Source organism: Cygnus olor, chromosome 4, assembly GCF_009769625.2.
Source record: "Cygnus olor isolate bCygOlo1 chromosome 4, bCygOlo1.pri.v2, whole genome shotgun sequence".
Classification (NCBI taxonomy): Eukaryota; Metazoa; Chordata; class Aves; order Anseriformes; family Anatidae; genus Cygnus; species Cygnus olor.
In genome coordinates this window covers 41,143,713-41,162,614 of record NC_049172.1, presented here as the reverse complement: position 1 = coordinate 41,162,614, position 18,902 = coordinate 41,143,713, and the positions used below count along the sequence as shown (strand labels likewise).

The window sequence follows — 18,902 nt, the reverse complement described above, 5'->3', positions numbered from 1 at the left end:
ACCAATATGACTAAAAATAGGAAAAAGATCTTGCAACACTGTAGAAAACTCTGGAAGAAAATAATATGAAAGATTTTGTTAAATATTAAAGCAAGACTTATGCCTTTCTACAATAGAAAATAATTACAAAGCTCATCATAATTAGAGGACATGATTTTTTCTTTACCGTCCATATTTTCAATTCAGGTAAACTACAAAACGATTTTAAAACTGCACTATTTTTAGTGGAAAAGTCCTTGAGAGAGAGATGGAATGAGGGATAGGAAGAGGGGAGGGGAGAAAAAAAAGGCTAGAGAGCTTTCTGATCGTACTCTGGGAGAATAAATGGTACCGGTGTTTCAAGACCTGTCATAAACTACACTGAGGAAGAAAGACCTAAGAAAGATTACAGTCTGTCTTGAAACAGAAAATATAAAATTGAGATTTTTTCCTTTTGAACACATCAAGATCAGCAGTACATTATAAAGAAGAGAAAGGAAAGGATTAAATCATTGAAACTGAACTTAGTGGAAAAGAACCTGAAAAATTCAGTTATTTCCACATAGTGAGACTGCACCGAAGTGTAGGTTGCCAGTCTGCTAAACCCGAAAGCAAAATGATCCCCAAGTGAAGGTGGGGAAAAAGGTAAGAAAAATAATGAGATTAAAGTTGTTTAAGAAGACTTGTGTTACTCTAAGCAGTAATATGCTAGGAAGAAAAAATGAAGCAATTATACTAAGAGAAAGATATTTCATTTCCCATGATTGTTATCAAGAAGGAGGTAGGAAGGACGTGTTCTGAAAGAAGGAGAAAGGAGTGGATGGAAAGGAAGTAAAGATGGAAAAATGTGTGGTGGCGTTGAGATAGGAAGTGGTGTGTGGGGGAGAGTCCCTTGCATGCCTGCTTTGCGGGGTCCTGCGGGGGAGTTGGCTGGCTTTTCAAGGGGCAGCCAGCCCAGGGTTCATGGAGCCAGAGGAGTTAGCATTGTGCAGGGTGGAGGTGAACTTAAACCTTTGGGGGAATGCAGAAACAGCTAAGAGGTATAACAACAGGATGTATTTATGGTTTTAGGTGATAAGATATGGGACTAGAACTTTACCATATCCATGGTAATGCCCTATGGATCAAGCAGAGTTTTGTTAGCATCGCTTGACTTAATTATCATAGAATTCCTTTGTCTCAGATACAATGGCATATTGGTAGAGTGTAATTATAGGTAATTTTATTACTGAAGTTTCCCCTCTTAAAAAATCTTAAAGATCTCAGTGTCTAATAGGCATTTTCACTCCTGGAACTGAAATGTAAGCAAATAGTTCCTCTTCCTCAAAGCTAGAGAGCTAGTGAATCTCTTTCGGAAATGATAAAACAGAACAAACCACAATATTCATCTGAAAAATTGTACATTCAAACAAAAGTGTCTTGGATGTGGTTAAGTATGTAACTGAGAACTTATGTGCAAGTGTGACATAAATGTGTAACCATATAGTTATTAAATGTATATAATATTATTTATATATTATAGTTATTTATACTATATAGTGAATATAGTTATAGCTACAGTGGGATGTGAGGGAAGCCTCAGAAATACTAAGAAAAAAGTATAAAACTTTTGGAAAGACAAGTAGTAATTACTTCACACAAGGTAACATGATTTTGTATGTTTTTATTTTGAGTTATGTGCTGCAGAGAAATTAGAACAGAACTTAACTATCCTATCTAAAATATTTACTTGCTCTCATTTAGAAATGAAAAAAATTCTTCCATTACCAAGTACTGTGTGGATGTTTGTGAAAGGATCTTAGCTAAACACGGTATCAGACAGACACTCCTGTATCTTCCTTTACAGGACTATTAAAAAAAAAAAAAAAAAAAAAACCACAACAACATGCTATTGCATTGATAAATTAATTTATGATCATTTAAGTAGGAGGCTTCTCCTCTTGGAACAAAGTAAAAACTAGCAATAGCCAAAAAGGAGAGAGTTTGACTAACTGCTTACAGTATAGATCTATTTCATTAATAAATGCTGATGGAGAGATTTTTGTCAGCATGCTGGCAGGTAAATTAGGAAGTACTTTAGCTAGATACATTCACTTAGATCAGTTGGGAATTATTATAGGCAGACTATTTGCAGATACTATTATGAGAGCCCTGGGCCTGCAGTGTAAAAAACATAAAACATGGTTATTTTGCTTTTTCTTGATGCAGAACGTATATTTAATTTGGATACAATAGGAGTATATGGACGGTGCATTAGGCAAGCATAAACTTTAGAAATATATTTGACAAGAACTACTAAAAAGTACAAATGTAGAACCTTGAAGAAAAAGGTTTTATTCCTTAAAATACATACAAATTTGTTGCTGGAAGGTACGGCTAGGAAAAACGAGCAAAGGAAGACTCAGAGAGATGATAAGGAAGCCGAAGCAATGGAGAGAGGTGGAAATCAATATACTTAATAAAAAATGTGTTATAAACTGCATTACTGGAGATGATAGTTTCTGGCAAGGTGTGAGCACAGACTGCTAAATACCTTGTTTATAAGTTAAATGTGTTTGAAGACCTATAAGAAGTCTATAAGAAATTAATTGCAATAGTAACTCCTGAGCTGAATGAAAACAACCTGTTACATACTTCAAGTCCTCTGCTACGAAGAAAGGCTGAGAGAGCTGGGGCTGTTCAGCCTGGAGAAGAGAAGGCTCCAGGGAGACCTCATAACATCCTTTTAATACTTAAAGGGGGCTTATGGAAAGTGATGGAGAGCAACTTTTTGCTTAGTCAAATAATGATAGGTCAAGGGGGAATGGTTTTAAACTAAGACGGGAGAGTTAGATTAGACATTAGGAGGAAATTTTTCTCTTGGAGCACAGGTTGCCCAGAGAAGCTGTGGATGCCCCATCCCTGGAGGTGTTCAAGGCCAGATTGGATGGGGCCCTGGGCAACTTGATCCAGTGGGTGGCATTCCTGCCCATGGCAGGGGGGTGCTCTTTGAGGTACCTTCCTGGGTGATCTTTGAGATACCTAGCAACCCAAGCTGTTCTGTGATTCTGTGATAGACTGTTTTATCTACTGGAACTTTCTTCAAGTGTGCACTCTCTGAGTCACATTACTCCAATTTGGTAGGAAACATTGTTTTTCATCCTTATGTTAAAAATATCAAAAAAAGGAGGCATTCTATTAAGAGAAACTATTATTCAGAGTACTTGAAAAGAGACAAAAGAACAGATATTCAGAAATACTGATTTTCTTTACACATTTAGTGAAGATGGAAGTTCACCAGTTTCTAGCCATGATTTCTTGTTTTTAACTTTGATGCTTCTGTTAGATTTTTTTTCTTTTACTATATCTTTAGCAACTGAAACTTTTCCTTTGTAAGTTTTCTTACCTATTATTACACAAGTTCCACAACCTAATTCTAATATATTCTGTATATATCTGGTTATGTTGAAATTCATAAGGTCAGATAGTTTGAAAAGAAATAGCAGCAAACCTCAGTTCTTCCATCTGTAGAGGTGTACCTGTTTATTTTTTTAGTAAGATAAGTAATTTTAAAACATGCTGTGCTGCTGGAATAGCTTTATTGCATCACGGTGGTTAAAGGCTGGAGAATGAGCTACATCTTAGATTCTAAATTGTCAAACTGATTTTACAGCACTAATTAGCTCATAAGACTTCTGTGAGGAAATCGGGTGAGTGTCATCAAAACTTGAAAGGTAAAGATACTAGGTAGACTGATTATGTGCAGAGGTGGAGCTTCAGATGGGATTATCTTCCATTTCCTAGTCCAGTAGACCATAACGTCTCATCAGCTTGCTTGGTATTTTCCTTTTCATTTTAGGGTAACAGATGGTTTTGTTAACCCAAATGCGTCATTGCAGCCAAAAGTGTTGGGATATCTAGCCTTCTTACACCTATAAGAGATGTGCAGGACTCTGTATGCCTTTACAAGCCGCACACAGTAACAAGCAGCATTCATACGGTGCATCAGGTGTTCCCTGACTACTGCACTCTGAGCTTGTATACAAAAAATATGAGTTCTCTTCAAAATGGGGAAGACAATAAACCACAGAAAGCTGGCATCCTTTGAGTGAAGAAGGATCCTATAGAGAAATTAAAATGTAAAGTATCTCTAAAGAATATTTTCAGTTGGAGGATGGATGAGCTGAGGCAGATGTCAAGAGAAGTGTGTTTTACACCTCAAAAGCTGTCACAGCAGAAGTGCTAGCCTGTGGTTTGGTGATGGAATATGAAGATAGCAGATGGTGTCAGAACACAGATATCTGTCAGAACAGGGCTGAAGAAGCAGAAAGCTTCAAATAAGTAACAGTTTTGAATGTGTCGGTTTTAGAAGTGAACCAGGGAAAGGCAAAATCAATATGTCACATTGTAGGCAGTCAGTAAAAAATGCACAGTGAGTTTAACATCATCCTAACAGATCAGTCAGCAAACACCCAGGTTAGCATACTGCTTGCAAGCCAAAGGAAAGAGCTGGTTGAAAATCTGTATAGAAAGGAATTTCAGCAGATCTGTCCTTGTGCTTTTGAGGGAACGTGCTACTGCCACAAGGATGCTCAAGTTGAATCAGGTTAGAAATGGAAGCCTTTTGTATCATTCCCATTTCATTGCTTTCTGCAGAAGAGGATGACCTACCCCCTCCCCAGTTCTTTGCATTGCTATGGGCCTCTCAAATTCATAGCTATAACAATATGAGGAAGATTCCTAAACTGAACCAGAAATAAGGCTCTGTCGTCCCACTACCCCAGCCCTCCCAAGTGGAAGAGCAAAATACTTTTGGTGATTTATTTTCTTCAATGGCAAGTTGATCCTGATAACTTTGATCCCTGAGGTTAAGTTACCAAGACTATGGTTGGCTGTGGTGAATCATTAGCATTCTCAAATTCAAGCTTGCTTTACAAGATGTTGTGACTATTTTTTTTATTTATTTTAGCTGTTATAATTGTATTAGTATCATCAGAAAGGGTTGGGCAATAAATCCTGTGTTAGAGTTCCTCCAAATTTGTACATTGCTGTATAACGTCTCCTTGATGCTATGCGTTGTTGGTGGGACTTCCAGTTGAAAAGTCATCTGAAGTTTTCAGAAAAGATGCTGTAAGAGTGTGTTGAAATCTCTATGAAAAAAACATGTTTCTAAAACCCGTAACAGATGAATTAACGCTGTGGTCAGTACAAGGTAAAGCTTAAAAAAAATGTCACTACCTAAAATGCCATTCTCAGCTGAGCATCCTAGAAAGGCAAAAAGAAAAAAAAGTAATTCACTAAATTCCACTCACATTCTCTGTTCCTGTGGGCATATGTAATCTTGAGCTTGTGGAAAATTTGCTGTGTGAGTTGTCCCACGGTATTCATAATTTTCTTCCCTCCAATTTCTATCAATCTTTTGTCCTTCAATAGACCTTTGAGGAAATTTTGCATCCAACAAGACAAACCCAACAATAATGCAATTATTTTAACCTTTAAGCTTAACATAATGTGAAGGTCAATGTATTTGTCAATGTAAATCTTAAATGCAAAGGCAGTAATTTAGTATCTTGACTGTTACAGGTTATAATTCTTTATTATGCTAATAAGACTTTAACATCTATTATAAATGCCATAAAATTAAGTGGATTGTGCTAATAAATAGGACAAGGTTATCTTAAAATTTAGCATTTAAGTTTTGTTTCTTTTTTTATTATCTTATACTATGGTTTTATATAGACAGGTGAAATTACTGTAAAACTTGCTTAATTGTTGTATACATTTCTTCTAAAACCTTCTACAAAGTGCTATTTAATGTATTTATGAAAAAGAATTGGTAGCTAAAGTATTCCCAGAATGACATTTGTACTTTCCCCTGCAGTAGCAGGTTTTTTGCTAATCATGCAGTCCTGAAATTTTGGATGGTACTATTAACATTTAAAGCGAATGCAGGAGCAGTTTTTACTTCAGGATATTACAGTCTGTTATGGCAGGGTCTTGGGGTCTTATTTCCCTCCAATGTGAAGTGTGACCAGCACCCTTGCAAACTGCAAGCCTGGCACTGCAGCACCCTGGAGCAGAAGTACACACTGGTGGTGTTGATGTCCACCAGCTAAAAAGTGTTAGGACCACCACTGAGTAGATTCAATCTCCATTACTTGTACTGATTTTTAATACCAGCTTAATAACTAGGGGACTTACCTCTACATCGTCTAGGAAATCTAAAAGCCCCAACCTGAAAATAGATGGCCTTTTAAATATGAAGCAATTTACATCAGCACATGCTTCAACTGTATTATGAAAATAATGTTTCAGACCAAGAAAACCTCCCTTGCCAGTCAAAGCTCCTAGCCTAAACTCCTGTTAAAATAATGATAATAAAATGTAGTTTGTCTAAGTCACTTCTCATTAGGAACAACAAATAAATCATCCATGGAGGTCAGTCGTGCATCATCTGGGTCTCAGCCCAACATTCAGACCTCTGGAGGTGCCGTTACTGATGGAAAGCTCTCCTTCAGGACTATTACCTCTGCTGCCACTTGGTGCATTCAGCCAGAAGACACAACAAAACTGCGTTGGCATAATTCCTGTGAAAATAATATCCCAGACATGAAAGAGGATAGCTGGCAGTTTTGCCAACAATTCTGTGTTCTGTTTTTGAGTTCTTTTTACTGTTCTTTCTAAAAGCTTCATCTAGTGTTTTTCTCTTATTTAGCAATCTTTTCCTCTGAAAAGGCATAGGCTTTCCTATTTGTGAAAAAAACGATGACATGCACTTGGAAAATCTGCTTTCAGAAGACAAGAATTAATTGCTTTGTTAATGTTATGACTTGGAGTATGACATAGCTTTTAAACATTTCCACTGGAAATATTTTGTGTGCCTTCAGGGAAAAGGAAACAAGGAAGAGGGAGAAAGTGGCTGAACAGAGCTTTATTTTATCTGGTTCTCCACTGCTGTCCACAATATACGTCTGATTTATACCCAGCAGCTATGAGTGGTGAAGCTGTAGCCAACTCACTGTGGTCACCTCTCACCTCTTCCTACTACTTGTGAGTGTGGTTAGATGTAGTGACAAATCAGAGCTAAAAGGTGTCAATTTCAAATAAGTATTAGCTGAGAAATTCACTGGAAGGTTGTTGGAGAGAAAGAGTTGATGCTGAACCCAAGAAGTGTGGACTTACGATATAACAGTTCAAGGAAAATATCAGCTGCTTAAACTAACTTAGTGGCAGGAAAGGGTCCAGCAGTGACATGAGGTCCAGTCAGGAAAGTTTATTGTTGGATACTGTTTCTTACAAAGCTGATCGGTTTGTTTGTGTGTATATTTGATGTTTTTTGCCATTATCATTGTATTTCCAGGTGGACTTTATTTGTGAGTTAGGGAGCTAAAGGTAAAAAGGTAAAGCAGGCAGAGAACTTTTAGGACTTCTCAAAATGGTTTACATGTCTTTTATGCTAACCTTGGATCTAGGACTCTATCAGAAGAGGTAAGTGTTGTGTTTGTGTAAAGCATTCCTACACTACACATCTGCTGTGGTGATGAATGTTACAGGAAGAAGAAACGGAGTGACTACAGTGCTTTCATGTATATACCTTTCTCTTTTCATTTTGATTCCGTTTAAGCTCCCTCTAAGAATTTTATCATAAGGGTATTAAAAATTCTTAGTCAGACTTTGTAATTTCTGATCAGCTGGTCCTAAATTAATTTTACGCAAGTTAGTAGGATTCTAATGTTAGTTGCATGGTATCATCCATGCAGGTTGGAAATTAGGAAAAATTCAGGCTGGAAATTCTGAGAAACTTCTTCTCAGAGTGGTCAGGCACTGGAACAGGTTGCCCAGGGAAGTGGTGAAGTCACCGTGCCTGGGGGTGTTTAAGGAAAGTTTGGATGTGGTACGTAGGGACATGGTTTAGTGGGTGATATTGGTGGTAGGGGGATGGTTGGACCAGATGATCTTGGAGGTCTTTCCCAACCTTAACAATTCTGTGATTCTAGCACTTGGGCTTCACTGGCATTAGTCGGCTTTAGAGCCAGTGTAGAATGAAGCCATCTTTAAGCTATGCAGTGCTGCCCATGCTTATAGTCTATGTTGGAAGAAAATCCACTCTTGTGATTTCAGTATGTCCAAGCATAACTTTTTAGACTGTATTTTCAAATTTCCCTTTAAAAGCATTATTCTGAACTAATGTTGCTGTTCTGTGATTATTCAATAGCTTTAAAATATCAGTCTAAAAGTACAGTGCTCTGTTAGATATCTCAAGTATGTGTTGAGATCTATGTTTTTATTTAAGAGGGATTCAAACTGATCTCACACTAAGAATAACTCTCTGTGCAAGGGTGAGAGAAACTGAAAATACGCTGTTTATTTATACTGAAGTTGTCATCCAGGCTGGCAGACTTAATCACCAAGAGAGATTGATAAGTGAAAACTTGGAAGGTAAACATGGAAAGACTTCACAGTTCTACAGAAAAATTCCTGAAGCAGGAGGCTAAGTACATCCCACCCTGTTTGTACAGTTTTGTGGATTTTGAAAAGGTGGTGAAGATTTTGGTGACCTATTGCTAAGGTGCAGAAAGTTTTCATCTGCATGCTTTAAATAGTAGACAGCAATACAGTACTGATAAAATTAATGTAAGGAAACCTTTAATGTGTATACCAGCGTATGCTGCTACTACTTAATAAAAGCATTGATGAAATGACTGGAGGCAATATGAAGAAGCTTTATCAAATCATAGAGCGTGTGGAATTCAACACAAGGGCTTTAGCAGGCTGGAGAAATGGTTCAGCAAAAGGAAGTGCAGAGTCCTGTAGCTGGGGATGAATAACCTTCTGCAGCTTTTAAAGATAAGGCCCTAAATGTCCTGGTGGGTGCTATGTTGAACTTCAGTCAGCAACGTGCCCTTGCAACAAAGAAGGCTAACAGCCTCATGGGCTGCATTAGGAAGAGTGTTCCAGTCTGGTTGAGGCAGATGATCCTTCTCTATTCAGCACTTGTGAGACATGTGGAGTGGTGGCACCGGTGCTGGGTCTCACCAGTACAAGATAGACAGAGACAGCAGAGGAAGCCCAGCAAAGGGCAGTGAAGATGTTCTGAGGTGTTGGAGAATTGAACGTGTGAGGAGAGGCCAAGATTTGGGACTACTCAGCCTGGGGAAAAGAAGGCTTGGGAGGAATCTCATCAATATGTGTGAATATTAGATCAGTGGGAGTAAAGAAGATGGAGCAAGACTTGTCTCAGTGTATCCAGTGATGTGGCAAGAGGCAATGGGGCACAGACTGAAGCACAGGAAATAATGACTTTGGAGACAGTCAAAACCTGACTGGACATAATCCTGGGCAACCTTACTGTAGCTGACTCTGCTTGAGCAAGGAGTTGAACTAGGTGGTTTTCTAACCTCAACCACACTGTGATTCTGTGAGTTCCAATTTTTAATGCTAGTGATTTGTTACTGCAAAATTCAACATTAAAAATTCAAGGCACGTTGAATTCTATTTATCTCCGTGTCACTGCCCAGTATAATTGTTTTCTATTAAACAACCTGATTTTTGTTTCACAAAGAAAAAGACCTCGTATTCTTGCAAATATTGGGAATGTTTGTATGTTACAGAGTTACAGTTTGCTTGCATCTTTCAGTTATGTGCTGCAAACACATTGCAAGTGGGACAAAATACTGACATCCAAGACTCTGTCTACTGAATCTTAAGAATTGAAATACAGATTTAAAATGTCTCTCACATGCTCACACTTCATCAGACTCACAAACCCTTGTCCCTCATAGCTGAAAATACCTTGTCACCTCTACTTACTATATTTGTGATCTGTACCAGAAGTCTACTAAGCATGCTGGCAAACCCTCTACTAGTCCTCTCATGGTATTGATATTGTTTAACTGTTTAGGGACAGTATTTTAATTTACTGCTCCTTTTAATTAACATTGCAGTGGATATTGCCAAGATTTTTTTTCATGGTCGGCTGATAGTCCCTCTGGTTTGCCCCATTGTTGCAGTGTCTGGTAGTGCAGAACGTGATTTCCTCCTTAATCATCCATGTTATCTACACATCCTCCAAGTGTTTGCTGCATAATGATATCTTAACCAGATACTGCCAAAACTTAAATATGTGTAAATGTTACAACTAAATTAATGATTGCTATTATAATCCAAACACAGGGCTAAGAATATTCTGCTCTTGGCTCTGTCATGAGATTCTTAAGATGAAACTGAGTAACTCAGTTGTCTTCTCTGAGCTTTTATTTATCTCCACATAAAAATGAGAGAAGTAACTGTCTGCCTTATCATTATGGTAAAGATTTATTCCCTGATGCTCACCAAGCACCGAAGATCAGTGTACCTACCATGGAGAAGAATAATCAAATAACAGTATTTCTATAATTTGTTGGTAAAGAGAAGTAGGATTTGATATCAGAAGCTTTGCCTGTAGTATCTGATACAATCCTGTGCTGATAATAACAGCTTTAATGTTTTTGGAGGACCTAATTCTGTCCTCATCATCCCTGGGCAATTTATTTGTATCAGGTAAATGATTTCAAGCATAACTTTGCAAAAGTTTTAAGATGCATTATTCTACCTGTGTTTCTTCTGGTAGAGGAAAACACGTGGTATGAAACAGTTCCTTCTGATGGAAACTTACTCTTTAGTGTTCACTTATTCTGAGTGGGATAGGAAATGATAGGACTGGACAGGGTGGCCTGTGCCTTTTTATAATCCTTCTACAAATTGCTCCAAAGAAGACTTGTACTGTTATGTTGAGGAGAGGAAAAAAAGGTCATAAAACCGTCTTTCTCACCTTTGGGTGCATGGCTTAATTTAGTGCTTGCCTAAATGTAATCTAAACATGAGTAGGGAGGTGTGGGTGGTGGGAGGTGAAGATTAATAAATAAATAAAGAGGCAGGCAGCAGATAATCATTCTGGGGTGCTTGAGAATAAACTTTCCTGGTCATACTTGGTAGATTTTTTTTTTTAAGTATATGCTAATGTATGGATTTTTTTCTCCAGATTGTTTAGAAATGGGCTACATGAGTCTGAACAGTTTCAACAAGATTCAGTCCCATATACCCTGGTTGAGAGTAAATTATTGCATATCACATCTATTAGATATTTTATTTCTTCATATTTGGCATTGGTCTTTCATGTATTCACCAAACAAGAGAAAAATGTTTAGCACAGGCATTTGCACATTGAAAATCCTAAAGAGAATAGAGTAGTTCCCTTCCTTCTTTTTTTTTGTATTACTTTGTATTTTTAAATAAACAGTCTAAATGAAGAGATTTGATTTAAAAATTGAGTTAAGATTGTTAGCTGATGTAAATGCATGTTCAAATTAGCGTTGTTTTATATTGGACAGTAATTTGAGTGGACTTTTTGATGGAAAGATGAGAGTTCAAAATCATGTTATATATCTAGTAGGACATGGAGATGTTTCCATCAAACTGAATGGACTATTTGAGCAGATTCTTGCATGGGATTGTTTTTAGTTTTACTTGCAGTTCAAAAAGCATACTTTATTTTAGTATGTAGAAAACTGTGTTTCCTGAGTGTTTGCATTCCTCTGTGGGAAAGGATCAAGCCAGGTCAGATTACTATTGTTGATGAAACATGTTTGTAAAGCTGGCCCACTCAGAACATCTATTCAGAGGAATAGAATAATGCTGTTGCTTTTTGAGCCACATTACGCTATTACTTTTCTCTGAGTCGTTCTTGAGAAATATAAAACGTGTTTCTTCCTTCTGTGGGTAGACAGATGGAAATGCACTGTTACTGTTTGACTATTGCCACTACTGGCCCTATGAATCTTTAAGATGTTAAACAGAAGGGCATGGATAATACCAAGTCAAAACTTGGTTTGTACATTATAGAGTATTCACAAATAATGTTCCCCCTCTTTGCTCAGTCCTGATCCAACTTCTCTCCATATTGCGTTGCTATTACCATTTCAAAGAAGAAAAGAACAGAGAGAATTTACAATATGCATTTCTTTTTCACTTTCTCTGTAATAAAATGTAAACAACTTCATTTTCCACAAGGCTACTGCTGGCTTGCTTTTAATCAAACAAATATCATACCCATTAATTACTGTTTGATGTAATTATTAATCAAATGACGGAGAAATAGTTCTTGGTCGTTCACAAAGATGCCTCTTGAGCTGTCCAAGTCAGTTATAAATAAAGAAGGGTGTGAGAAAGTAGTACTTCAAAAGTTCCCAGTTAATGTGAATATGGAAGAACTCGCCATGGGTTATTTGCATTAACTAATGATGACCTGAGATCAAAGTCTGAGCCCACTGGAACTTGAGCTTCCAAGGTACCCTAGTTCTGAGATGTCTAGTGAAATCTTCCAGAAATGAAATATAAACTACTGTAATGGGCTATCAAAACTGTCAAGCTGGCTCAGCAGAATGAGTGATGTGTTTAAGTCTGATCATTTTTCAAAAGCTCCATGAAACTAGAATAGTTCCATCCAAATGACCACAAGCGACTTCTGTATCCAATTATCAAAAACAAGCTTAACAAAAGCTGTCAAGTGCTGAATTGTGTTTTTGGAATCATGCTGCAAAGCGATAAAATGATTACCCTTAAAGAGAACTTTGTACATAGATTAATAAACATTTCTCCTACTTAGTTATCCAAAGCAGTAATTAATGTCAAAAGGAAGTAATTCCGTTTTTAGCTTGCACACATACTAAAAGTTTAAATGTTACTTTTGTCGACAAGTCTTCTACAATACCATAAAGCATGCAAGCACAAAAGGTGAGGGTTTAACATTAAGCAAAGCCTGACAGACTGTAAGTACTCACAAAGCTGCTCTTGTAGAAAATCACTGAATATGTAAAATTAATTAGTATAATTCTGATCAGTGATTCTCTCTCAGTAATAGTTTTAACTAGAATTAATAATCAGCTACTCTTTGTATTTTTTTAATGTATGCTTCTGACTTTACTGTGTGCATTAAAAATAGAGCTGAAAGTTTTTTAGGGAGCCTTGCTGCAAGCTCTTATCTCTTTAAAAATAAAATAAAGGCAAGACAAGCTTATGAGAAGAAATATACTTAAAGTCACAGACAAAGTTAAAGATGGTGGGTGAAATGAGGACAGCAAGGACTTCTCTCCTCTCTTTAGAATCCAAAGCAGTAGGGGTAATGAAACCAGAGAGCAGAGCCTAAAACCCCAAATGTTTTCTTTTTAGTTCATAGCCAGTTACCTCTAAAGTTTTCGATTCAACTGAAATTTCCATTTCCTAGACCTTTTGGAGCAATGCTGAGATGAGGGGTCTCTATTTCTCCAGTTTTAGCAACAAGTAGTTTAAACATAAAAATACGAAGCTAAGAAAACATGGTAAACATGATTTCCTGGTATAGGTACTCTGGTTCTATGTTGTAGCCCTCCTCTGGACCCGTTCTAACAGCTATACATCTTCCTTGTGCTGGGATCCCCAGACCCGCATGCAGCACTCCAAGTGGGGCTTCACAAAGGCAGAGTAGAGGGGCACAATCACCTCCCTTGACCTGCTGGCCACTCCTCTGTTGATGCAGCTCAGTATTATTACTACCTCTAACTTTTAGGGGGAGTTGAATTTTTGTGGTTTAATGTTTAGTTTGTTTCCAGAAAATAAAGAAGAACCAAGCAGTGCTTTTGGGGCACCCTGAAATAGGTGATGTTTGTTACTGAGAACAATTACAAAAATATAGCTTTTGTGTTTTGATGACACATAAGAGACAAAGAAAGAATTTACGATATTTCTATAGCAAAAGCTATGTGGTTGTTTTATTTCATTTTCAGTTGAAAATGGATCTTTTGGAAGATAGAATAAATTCATGTTTTTAGAAGTTGACACCAGGAATTCAAAACTTTTTCACAAGCTTTTCTTCTACCATATTGAGTCTAGAATAGTCTACTGGGACTAGCATTTGAAGGTGAGCATTATTGTCACGCTTCTCTATTGTTTTCTCAGCTGAGACAAAATAAAGTAAACAGATTCGGAACAGCTAATGCCACCCTATATTTATTTGCCATTAATTGAGTTTTTCTTTTTAATTTATTTGTTAGAAAACCATCAATGCTTGGAGAATTCCTTCTACATCAAGACCTAAATCTTTCTGCCTTCTTTGGATGCTTCACTTAAATGACTCTAATCTAGTTCTGTCAGTCAAGTAGATTGTCCACGATCATCTCTGGTAAGAAAATAATATATATTTTTTTGTAAGTATGTTTTATGAAGTAGATATTTTTTTTATTGAGATGTACTCAGTATAGAAAGTAAACCTGTGTCGTCATAGGAATTAATTTTTTACATTGATTCTTGGTGTTACAATAGTTAATAGTATTTTGTATTGTAAATGGTATGAAACGTTGAGTCTTTTAAAGACTATCAAAATCATAATGCAAATCATTCATAAACTTATAGAAGTGTAGTTTCTCAGTTGCACAGCAGTACCCTGAAGGAACATTATGGGCCTGCCTTGGGCTTTATGGGGAACTCTGAAACTGGTGAAGCTTAATATGGGCATTGAGATACTTCCATGGTGTACAAGATTAAAACATCCTTACTGTTATGAATTGGATTCTGGTCAGCATACGTTTGGAATACTTCACTTGATATACATATGAAGGTGCTTTACATTGCCGAAGTAGAGATCAGAGTAAGCCCTAAATATTTACTGTGAACTCTAACAAGATATTTTGCCGTGATTCTTGACAAGTACCCAAGGGTCTGGCTGGAAACAAGTCTTTTATTCACATTATGCATACACTATTTCATGTTTTTATTAACTTCTTAAGCCTTGCTCAGACGTCTGGAGCAGAACTGATATCAGACTGCATTTGCTGAAACTTGCAAATGTCTGAAGAGTATATACAATGTTGGTAGCTTAGAACTTGGCTTAATGAATTTTATTTGTCATACCGCATGTCTCATATTTACTACTGACAATAATTTTGCTTTTAGGAGCTTCACTGCTTCTTCAACGGCTTTCAATAGATAACAATTTGTGTTTTATAGTGCAACATACATCACATAGATAAATCACACTTTAAGACTTTGTTGGCTTTTCAGTCGTGGATTAAGCCAGGCTAAAAGGTGGTTAACCTTTTCAAAAATTTCTAGTTTGCCTTTGTTATTTAGATAATTCTTATTTCACTTATTAAAGCAAACAGAACTAGGGTATTTTATGAAAGATGTTTACTAGGGCATCTGTCTTGTGTTCTCTGTATGAATTTGGAGTTACACAGCTAAAAATTGTTCCCTTGGAAAAGCTATTATCAGGAGAATATTTTATCAGATCATATGAAGAAAAATGTTATTTAAAAATAGTTTGCTTTATTGCAGTAAAAAAATATAAACAGAAAACACTGACAAATAAGGAAAAAAACACACAAAAAAGCTGCTTCCAGCAGCTTTATGTGACAACAGACCCTACTGAAATAGAAGAAATTAAAAGGAAAGGTCTTGAAGAAATGTACTTGTAGTAAAAACAAAAAAACAAACAAACAAAAAAAAAAAAACAAAGAAAAAAACACACAAAACTTGAAATTGAATTTGAGAATTATATTTTCATACGTATTTCTAGCGGGGGGAAAAAAAAAGTAAGATTTCAGAATATCTATTTTGTTTACTTTGGAATGAAATCAGATTTTAGGATTCAAAGTATTTCCAGTGACCAGTATCTGACAGTTTTTCTTCCTCTGTGAATCAGAGGAAGAAAACCATTTAAAATATGGTTATATTTTAAAATAGTGTAGTAACTAAGCTGGGTCTTAAGTTCTAAGTTATATTAATATTTTATATGCAAAGATTCAAAATGACTAACTTTTTTGTATGGTTATCTTTTATTCTTTAATGTTATACGTATGAAACAGTTCTATGTTGTGCATTGGAAAAACATGTAGTTTTCTAGTAGGAAAAGGAAGCTGTATTACAGGACTTGTGTAAGAACTTACAATGTTGCCAGTGCTGGATGACTAGATCATCAATCTTGAAACCACCAGATTCATTGATATCTTTCACATTGTCTGTCTGCCTCTTAAACATGTAGGCTGTGCCAAAGCTTGGAGGCAAATCTTCACTGAGAAAGGGAGGATGGTGGGGCAAGGTTCTTGTAGATCATGACCATCACAGTGAGGGCCTTGCTGAAATGTCTATAGGGTGCTTCTGTTTCAACAAGTTTTAGGGTACAGCTTCAACATTTCAAGTATTTGTCATATTTTCATGTGTAGATGTTAAAAGAAAAAATCTGTTGCTTCTGTGGCATATCCAATGAAATGTTATTTCCTGTTCTCGGTTATGTATACAAAACTGTTCTCAGGTAAATAGTTGAACCCATCCTTTAGGTCAAATGAGAGTAAACTTGGAAAAGATCTGTATGAAACACCACATGCTTGCAGGTACCTTGGCTATTATTACTTCATGCTTTGTCATTTCAGTAGGCCTGCAAGAGATGTGGTGCTGAAGAATATGGGAAAGCAGTCAATGATGCGTTATAGCTGCTATTTTTTCAGTGTCTTATTCCTTAATGAATTCCTTCTAGGCATGATCTTGGCTAGCCTGATATAAGCCTGGGAGTCAGATTTTTCACTTAATTTGATCTGATCAGTTGCCATATGAGAGCATGTTTCACTATATTCTGAGTAATTGCCCTTGAACGACAAGTATGTGTCGTAAGAAGTTCAAATGCCTTGAACAGTATGTACAGCATCTCTAAAAAGAGCAGGTAGTTTTGTTAAGTAGTTTTGTTAAGCGTTCAGCTCCTGTATATTCTCTACTTTTCTCTCCTGTAGATTCTTTACTAAACTTCAAAGTAATGGTTGAGATGGCACTTTCAACAACTCAGGTTTGTTTCTATGATTATAATTACTAGGTGAAAATTAGACATGCAGTAATCGTTTCTGTCACTAAAAAAAAAGTTCACAGTGAAGACAGAAGATTGGACAGACACTTTGAACCTAATGCCCAGAGTGATTGTTATGACTTACTGTACTCCATATGCTCAGTGCTTTTAATTAAATAAAATCTTCCTCAGGGCTTTTGGGTACTTCCTGACAAATTCTTTTCTTTGCTTCTATTGCTCTCTGTCTTCATCTTCTTTTCTTACATTTTGATTTGAAACCCCTTAGAGTAGAGGCCTCTTATTCTAATCAGAATTGGATAACATAAAGTGCAATGGAGAATCCTGTTACTTGATTAGACCTATTGCAAAAATGACAATAAGTTACAGTATTAGGAAATGTTCTGACCTGCCATAGGACACACACAACTGAAAACAGAAAAAATGAAGCATCTCCTTTAAAGCGACCAGTGATGTTAAAGAATTTATTTGAAGAAAAAAAAAAGAAATCTTTGCCAGCAGCACTGACAGGAATACTCATATGAACTTTTGCAAACATTATTCTGCAAATGCCATTCTAAACAGACATACCTTTATGAACAGTAACCTGACATTTATAACTATACTAAATAATGCAACAAAAGAATTTTCAAGGTTCTTGTGAACCTTTCCACATGCAGACTTTGCAGTTTCTTCAATTATTTACTATGTTTAGAAACATCTCAGTAAATCAGATTTTTGAAACACAAAGCAAATATTAACTGTTGAGTTACATGAGGATTTTGAGTTTGTGTTAGAAGGAATGTGATGTAAATTCTGTGTGACTTGTTTTTAACAAAACACTAAATCAAACTACTTTTCCATTTCTACCAGTAGAAACCAAAGCAGTTGATATATTTTTGTAAGGTTTAAATATTGTTACACTGAACTGGAACATGACTAATATTTCAGCAACTGGAGAAATGAGAGGCTGATTCTCTGCTGTTGTGTGCTACTGGCCATGTATTTCATAAAATCAGGATAAATTTCCTACTTGTTGGCAGAGTCCATAAGCTTTTAATGAAAGTGTTCTTGCATTTTAACTGATGTTTTTTATTAACAATTTTATTAAGAAGTTGGTTATATTATGCTCAAACATTAGAGGTCATTACTAACTTGCTTTAGTCTGACCAAAATTAGTGAGATACCTAAAATGAACTGTCGTTACATGTAACTTCCATCTATTTCTATTTTTTTAATATCACTTTGTTTTGAGAAAGATGTATGTGAGTGCCTGTACATACGTCAAGTGCCTGACTGTAGGCTACAGAGATTTTTGTGATACATAAGCCATTCAGCTATGGTTAGCGATATTGTAAATACCCTATGAAATGCTGAGAGTTGTTGGTCAAAGGATGACACAGACAATTTTTTATTTTTTATTTTTGAAGAAAGGAGTTGCAGTAAGACATCTCTTTTCTTTTTAGCCTTTTATTTTGAGAATAGAGTTGGGAATTAAGAAGAGTGCAAAGCTCTTCCATTTGACAGAAGAATGGATCTCATGCCATGAACAATGGATTCAGCATCCATTACAATAAGGTTTTCTCAAGATCAATTCTACATTGCCATGACCAGAGTGCTAAGAGCAACTCAGCTAATCTACATGCTACTAAAAAAAGTTTGTACGCACAGTTTTGTGCCATTCAGGCATTATTTCAGAGGTTGCTAATGGAGGAAATGCATTTTTTTTAAGGGCTGGGGAGTGGGGAGAAGCAGTCTTCTGTTCTTTCCAGAAAACCCATGTCTCACCAATGACTACGTCAAAGTAATTGTTTGAAGCAAGCTAGAGTATTCCGACATTACACATCCTATTTAAGAATATTCTGGATCATAAGAGTAGGGGTTCTGAAACTGCCTGAGGTTTTGATATTAGAAGTTGCTTTCTTTAAGCACCCAAAACTCTTCAGACCTTCAGAACACTTTGCCCGGAAAAGGCTTTGTTAGACTGTTACTGTTGCTGTAGTGTTGCTTCTAAATAAAGGAAATCTTACCTGTTCCTTTAGAACTCAAGATGATCTCGACTGTGTCAACAGGTGTAGTAGTTTTGTTCGTCATGGTAGGAACA

General features: G+C 36.4%; 1 long non-coding RNA gene across 2 annotated transcripts in view; it reads left to right on the top strand.

Moving 5' to 3' along the window:
• The window catches only part of LOC121070107, a 142,968-nt gene that overhangs the window by 60,982 nt on the left and 63,084 nt on the right, over window positions 1–18,902 (top strand). For both annotated transcript variants that reach the window (XR_005819896.1, XR_005819895.1), the window contains exon 2: window positions 14,025–14,152. This is a non-coding gene — a long non-coding RNA (uncharacterized LOC121070107). The remainder of the gene's footprint in view (window positions 1–14,024; window positions 14,153–18,902) is intronic.